This window comes from Athene cunicularia, assembly GCF_003259725.1.
Source record: "Athene cunicularia isolate RWA chromosome 9 unlocalized genomic scaffold, athCun1 chr9_part1, whole genome shotgun sequence".
Classification (NCBI taxonomy): domain Eukaryota; kingdom Metazoa; phylum Chordata; class Aves; order Strigiformes; family Strigidae; genus Athene; species Athene cunicularia.
Window position 1 is genome coordinate 23,096,970 of NW_020799110.1, and position 7,250 is coordinate 23,104,219.

At 36.5% G+C, this 7,250-nt stretch overlaps 1 protein-coding gene across 6 annotated transcripts in view; it reads left to right on the plus strand.

The window, feature by feature from the left end:
- The window catches only part of PER2 (period circadian regulator 2), a 40,474-nt gene that overhangs the window by 1,078 nt on the left and 32,146 nt on the right, over nt 1-7,250 (plus strand). For 2 of the 6 annotated variants that reach the window (XM_026854687.1, XM_026854693.1), the window contains exons 2-4: nt 105-158; nt 2,132-2,383; nt 3,466-3,644. The gene's annotated coding sequence lies outside the window, so the exon portion shown is untranslated. The remainder of the gene's footprint in view (nt 1-104; nt 159-2,131; nt 2,384-3,465; nt 3,645-7,250) is intronic. The other 4 variants (XM_026854692.1, XM_026854691.1, XM_026854688.1 and 1 more) reach the window with 4 other exon arrangements.

Consider the following 7,250-nt stretch of genomic DNA (forward strand, 5'->3'; position numbering starts at 1 on the left):
ATTGGGGGGGGGGGGGAATAATTGAAAAAAACCCCTGTGTTGTCATGACTACAAAATGTGATCTGAATAGGCTCTTAAAGCTGACAACATTTTCAATGCTGCAGGTGCGATTTCAGTTCTCTACAGAAAGTCAATTTGGTTGAGATCCTGTCATACAGGTGTGTTCCCTAAAGCAGGTTGTTCATTCTTTTTTAATATTTGAAGTCTTCTATGCTTTGAATAGATATATCTCAGTATTGAAGGAAATGTTGTCACAAATTCTTTATTATTTGTATACTAATCCTTCTGTGGAAATGACCTTCTTGAGATGTCATACATGGATATACTCTTAATTCTTTGGGATTTGAGCATACTCACATGTATGTTTCCTCTAATAAATAAAACCAGAAGATTAAAATTAACTGCCTCTAACTCTACTCAAGCTGATAAAATACCTGGTTTGAATGACTTATATTTAATTTCAGATAAAAATCCTGTTACTGTAGATTTGTCTTAGCTTTCAGTTAAATTGTAGAAAGGCTTGTCATGAGAATTTTAAGTAGTTTACAAGGACTGTTTTTTCTTAATGTCTTCCTAAATGCATTAAGTAGATGAAGCCAATATGATACCTAATTAAAATGGTATATGCTGCTACTGTGAATATCCTCTTCAAACCTAGACTTTGTTAAAGCTTTTTGACTTTTTTATCTATGAAAATGTCATGATGGAGGTCATCAAACTGGAGTAGTGCTATGTCACTTCATAAATAGTCAGGCAAGACCTTGTGGCTAATTTCTTGTAGAACTCCATTAGTGAAGGCCTATTCATTGAGCAAATACAGCTTACAGGGAGATGAGTTCGTGTGAGGAAATTAGAAGAACTGTTTTTGAACCAGGATTTACCTAGTGCTGAAAGACGTTCTACATTTTCAGTGTCCAAGCTAAAAATTGCAAAATCTGCGAGTAGCTCCAGATACAGCAATTTCTAACACTTCTCATGGTCAGACATAGCTTGTAATGTAAATCCTGTTTATCAGTTTATGGTACACAGAGGCAAAACACTTAAAGAACCAATGTACTCAGATTTGTATCATAATCCGAGGCTTGTAGACTTTGTATTGGCTTTGTGACGTTATGCAGAATGGAATGTTGTGAATAAATTCTTCCTTAAATCTGGCCAACACAAATGTACTTTTAACAGTTGGTAGACGTGCAGCGTTTTAAATTAAGGCATGTTAACATGGGCTGTCTTCCAAAATGGTTAGCTTGGGATTTGAACACTGTTCCAAATTTTTGTTCCAAACATTCTTTCTGCATATTCAAATGAAGCACTAAAAGTGATGTAATTGTTAGCCACACAAATGTTGGTCTCCTGAACTTCCAATTTTTATTCTATTATTTCTTTGTGTTATATGGCAGTGGCATTTACCAGTAGACTTAGTTTCCTAGATTTAATGGAAGAGCTTTCAGATTTTCTTTTCCCTGCTGACATTCCCAGTATTCTCCCTGGGAAACTGTTTTTATTAGGAAGAATAATAGTGTTGATGGACTTTAGTACAGAGTTCTGAACATAAGGAAACTTTTATTTTTACTGTGAGGGTGAGTGAACATTGCATCAGATTGTCCAGAGAGGCTTCGGAATCTCCATCCTTGGAGATACTCAGAAGTCATCTGCAGGTGCTCCTGGGCAGCCTGTGCTAGGTGACTGGGCCTGATGACCTCCAGAAGTCCTGTTTGACCTCAGCCTGTCTGTGAATTGAAATTTTGTAACTGCCTAGTAAACTCTTTAATGCTCATGTCAAGCCTACAGCAATGTAGATTAATTTAGTTCAGGTGTTAAAATGTTATTCTAACCAAACTTCTTAAGCACTTTGAGCTCCCCTCAGTCATTTTGCTCTCTTATCTACTGGGGAGGTTGGCCCTGCGTTCTTAGTGGCTGTGTCAGCCCATGCGGACCATGTACATATTATGCATGTACATAGTATGATGTTGTACTGATAGTGAATTGGAAGGGTTGTTTTATCTAGTGTAGAAGATTGTTATTTTAAAACTGTAAGACCTCATTTTAGACCACAAATGTTTAAAATGCAAGTTTGTATCTGATTCTTCTGCTGGATGACAGTTTCATGTTTAACCAACGTTTATCTGTATAGGCATGGTATAACTGTGAGCATCTCTGGTATCTGTTTGAAGAGGACACTGTTGGGGGGCCCAGGTATTTCTTTTATATTTTATAGTTATAGAGGTGTCCGGACTCTGTAATGGTCAAAGGTTTCCAGTAGAAGAAGATGAGACAAGAATTAAATGCATGTGGGAGACTCTGGACCTAGGCACTTCGTGCTTTTGATGCTAGCTGGGAGGGAGCTTGATAAGCACTATTAACCAACTTTTCATAGAAAAAACAGGTAAGAAACATGCATAATTGTTATGATTTGTATTAGTAGAAAGATGCTTCCTGTCCCACGCCCCTACAGGTTATGCAGAGATTAGATTGTTCTGTTTGTTTCATCTTAGAACTGTGATTTCAGTCACATAGATACTCATACAGAACTGGGTTTTGGGTATAAACTGGGTGTTACATTATTTGAAGCGAACACATTTTTAGCCTAGAACCATTCTTACTCTTAAATTCAGGTTTGAGTTTTTTCACTGAGGAAACAATCTGGTTGGAAGCATCCTTCCTGTGGATGCAAGGGCCCTGGCCTGGTGCTTATTCTGACCTCTTCCACTATAGGTGCTGCTGTAAATTCAGGGTGGGACTTGGACTAAGGCTATGTCTTCATAAGTGCCTCTGTTGTAAAGTGACAGCTGTAAGCAGTGGTTAATTAGGATCACCTTTGTAGAGATATTACTAACTTTTACTGAAATAACAGTCCTGTGTTCACGATTGAACTTGAAAGGTGAATCTTTATCAACAAATTGTGAAATGAATGCTGTGAAATTCAGATTTTATGGAAGCATTTGTGATATTCTAGATGTTGATAATTTTATTGACAGAGTAGAAAATTAAATAACACCTCATTCCTTGTTAGGAAACAGAGGAAAACTTGCTTATGACTTGCAGTGAGATGAGGAATCTATTAAAAAAAATTTTTTTTTTTCAGTTCAAAAATTATTGCAGGAAATTGTTCAGCATCTTAGTTTTTCTCATAGTGAAGTTTGCCATCTTTTTCTTTTTTTTTTTTTCCATTCTAGTGAAGGTATTCTATTAATTGTTCTGTCTTGCCACAAAAAAAGTGAAGCTCTCAGTGTTATTGCTGGTGAAGTTGTACAGTTAGACAAATCACTTCTTGGATTATTGTTTGTTTTTCTACATTTATTCCTAACCTTTTGCTACTACCAAGCATTTAATTATTGTCTAATTACACAGGGAGAATGCATTCATTGTAGGTGTTAATTTTCAATTTTCTCTAAAATTGTGTAATATGATTAAACTGCTGCTAGTTATTTGTCATATGAATGAGAAAACTTTTGTCATTTTGCAAAGTAATCTCCAGAATACCTCTGGAAACTCTTCTTGCTGATAAAATTTTCAGTAAAATTGAATCCTGACCATTAGGAATGTCTCCTATTGGTGCTAGTACAGTTAAGAGTCCCCAAGATATTCACACGTCTAAAGTATAGTCATAAACTGTGGTGTGCCGCTTGCTTCATTTGGGAATATTGGTAAATTCATATTAGTTGTGGAGTTACTTAAATCTGCAGATGTTCTCTTAGTTCATGAATTAGATAATTTTGACTCTGGATTTTTAGTTTTTCATTCTTTAAATGCCAGAACTAGACATGATATTTTTTGTGTGTGAAAAGAAATCTGGAAAAATTTGTTCTCTGAATGTAACCAGATCTCTGTTGAAACAAGATTTTTGAGTTTAAATGTCCTAGTTTCAAAATAAATTTGCCACCATGGTGCTCTACAGTCCTTTTTAAGAGGGTTTTTTCAAGAGCATATTTCTTCCAGCATTTGTACATACATATTTTAGTGTGGTTTTTTGGGAACACAAAAGTTAAGGCTGTTCCCATTGTCTTACTACAGGATAAAGGAGCTACTGTAGCTAATGAATAACCAAAGACATTTTCTGCATGTCTAACCTGGCATATTAATGCCTACATTTGTCTTTAGTGCTCAGTGGAATTATGTTGCCTTTTTCATACGCTCCATCAATGTCTTAAAGAGTTCTAGTCTTTGCCAGAGTTACTTGGGGAGTGTCTAGAAGAGTAGAATTTATTTTTTTTATGAGCCAGTTGCCTTAAAATCAAGCTTAACTGGTGCCAATTTAAGATTAAGAAGTTTATTTACCTCCCTTAAAAGTTTAGAAAGATGGAGTAGCAAATAAAGAGGAAAAATGGCTTAATGTACTTCTCTCAAGACCAAATCTAAAAGAGCTCTTCTTCTGTTTCCATGTGACTCTTCACTTGCTTACTGAACTTGGTATGAGACCCAATTACCTTCCTCAAACTGTGGTAACAGGAGAGAGCCTCAGACTGGAAAAGCATGTTAGCTTTTACCTTTTCATTCTTGTTTGGTTATGGATTGGAAATTTATTCAAGCGTATAAATGGAATTAATATGTGCAGTTTATTATGGCAGTTTGACTGAGATTAGTTTCAGTGTTAATTAATCTCTCTGGGATGACTGATCCTCTGTGCTCCTGAAGTGTTTGCATGGTGATTGTGTGTGTATGCATGCAGATGTTCTACTTAAGGTCTTCCTCTGTCTGACAGTAAAGTCTAGCCACATGCATCGGTTTTAATCTAAAACGAGGCGGGAGCATGGTGGAGGGTAATTGCCATTCTGTTATTTTTTCACAGTTATTCCAATCTCTTCTTAAAATATTTCAGAATTTATGGCATATATTAACATTGCTACTTTGGAAGATCCTGGCTTTTTTATTAAACAAGCTCTTGTTTAAGAAACACTGCTATTCCTTCATTCCCCAGAAGCTCTTGGAAGTCTATAATAATGTTTTTCTTGTTCCTTCCTATTTATTCTTCCTGTATTCCTTACTCTGGTATGTGCCTCTGGCACTGACGTTTTTGATATTTTGAAACAGAAGTTGTTTTGTGCAAGACTGTTTTCAGTGATATTAATCTTCCAGTCCTGCCTAAGAACAGCATTCCGTCTCAAGGAGTTGAGCCAATTCTTCTTGAAAGATACCTTTAAAAAGGTCAAACTTGTATCTTCTTCATTATTGAGTTACTCATTTTTGCTTCTGGCACCATTGTCCTTAGGGTCCAAATTGTAGTCACTGTAATGTAGTTATGTAGGAACTGCATAGCTGCTTACTGTGGGCAAAGCTGCAGAAGCTCCAGCATGTTGCTAGTTAGAGACAGAAGTAACACAGCTTAAGTTTTTCCTGACACAAGTTTCTGCCAGCTATAAAAAGGAACAGAATTCACATGGTAGCTCCTATAGGCCAGTACCTGTTTCTCTTCTGTTGGTGATTCTCTTAGTTTGAACTCATTGCTTAAAATAAAAATAATTTTAAAAACCCTGAAATGTTGACTCATTGGATTACTCAACTCTTGTTCAAGGAGGCACAGGAAATTGCTCAAAAGTTATTGGACAGATTATATACATATTTTCTGGGGAATGATTCTCTCCCACCTAAGGAAGCACTGTTGACGTTTCCTATAAATACCTGACAGGAGCTAGCCTAAGTGTCAGGGAAAGAAGAGGGGAGACGAGACAATAGATGATATTTGGAGGTGGAAGAAATTACTCATCAGTGCTTTAACAGCTCAGGATTTCAAACTGTGTAAGATTCTGCATGCTAGCTATGGCACAATTCCATTGACTCTTTAACTTCCAAAGATTACAGAAAAGACTGGGGAAATAATTTTCCAAGGAAAAGTTGTTCCAAAAGAATATTTGCAGACAACTCTTGAGGCTGAAGATACTATCGCCTATGTAATACTCTGGCTTCAGAATTCAGAAGAGGTTTGTCACATTTAAAGACTGAAATACAAAAAGTTTGCATTCAGAGTAGGAAAGCTGTGGTACAATCATTGCTCTTCCCATAAATAGCACAGTTTTTCTGATATATGCTTTACTATAATATTGAGGTAATTAATTATCTTCAGAGAATTAAAGGATATGCTTATGTCTTCTGGCAGTTCATGTTTATGAACGTATCAATAGTCATTTATATAGCTTTTTTAAAGCTATTTAAGTGTAGCAGCCCAAAGTTGGGTGGTTTTTGTGGTGGGTTTTTTTTTTTAAAGCCTTTTTTGCTACCTCTAAAGAAATTATGTAACATAGTTTACTAGTAGATAGCGTTGTTTTGGTTATGGCAGTATGTTTTTCTCTTGTATCTGAAGCTTGGTCTAAGTACCATTTGGTCAAAAAAATAGGAGGAAATCCATACCTTGAGCACAGAATATAGTATGAGGAATGTTCAATTTCCCCTTAAATTACTATGTCAGCCCTCCTTTTCAGGTGGTGCTGTGGCTGTCTGTTTTCCAAAAGCTTCATTTTAATCATGATGGGGTTAATTTCTGTAATTTTGATGTGCCTAAGGCATTTATTTGAACTGTAGATGATCTCCAAGGTTACCTTTAACCTTCACAGAGAAGGTAAAAAGCCATCCCATTGCTAGCTGAGTAGTGTGCTGCAGTATCTTTACTCGCTGAATCCTATACAGAACTTCACAACATCAGTGCCCTCTAAGAAGTAATAGTACGGATGACAGGTGAGAAATGGCTTCTTGAGAGTGGGTTTAGTTGTTTACCTAGACAGATGTTCTTATTTCTGCAATACTTGAAGTAGTGGTGAGAGCTGGCTGAGAATGGATTAAAACATTTATAGAATGCTCCTTACCTTTACAGTAATAGGAGGTTTGTCTCATGTGCAGTCCAAATAGGTATCCCCAGTGCCACTTCTGTATTCACTCTCCTGAGGCCTTTGATGTTTTCAGTCACTCTCAGACAAAATGAGTTGTGGCTAGCCCTGCACTGTTAAGCAGGGACTGTGATACTGCAGATAGTAGCATGGATATCACTGACTAGTCAGGTTCATTAGGACCATATGTGGTGAGAGCAGACAAGGACAGAACTTCATTAAAATGTCTAGCTAAGAAAGGCAAGTGAAAGCGTGAGCTCTATCTACCAGAGAGATTAAATCAGAGATGAACTGTCTGATCTAGTTAATCATTGGCCACCAGAGTGTGTGCCATTGTGAAATATATTAGTTTCATCTAAAAGTAAATATTCTTTTATTGCATGTTCCAGTTATGTAATTTTTTAACAGAAGTGGCTTACTTAGTCAAAAAAAAAA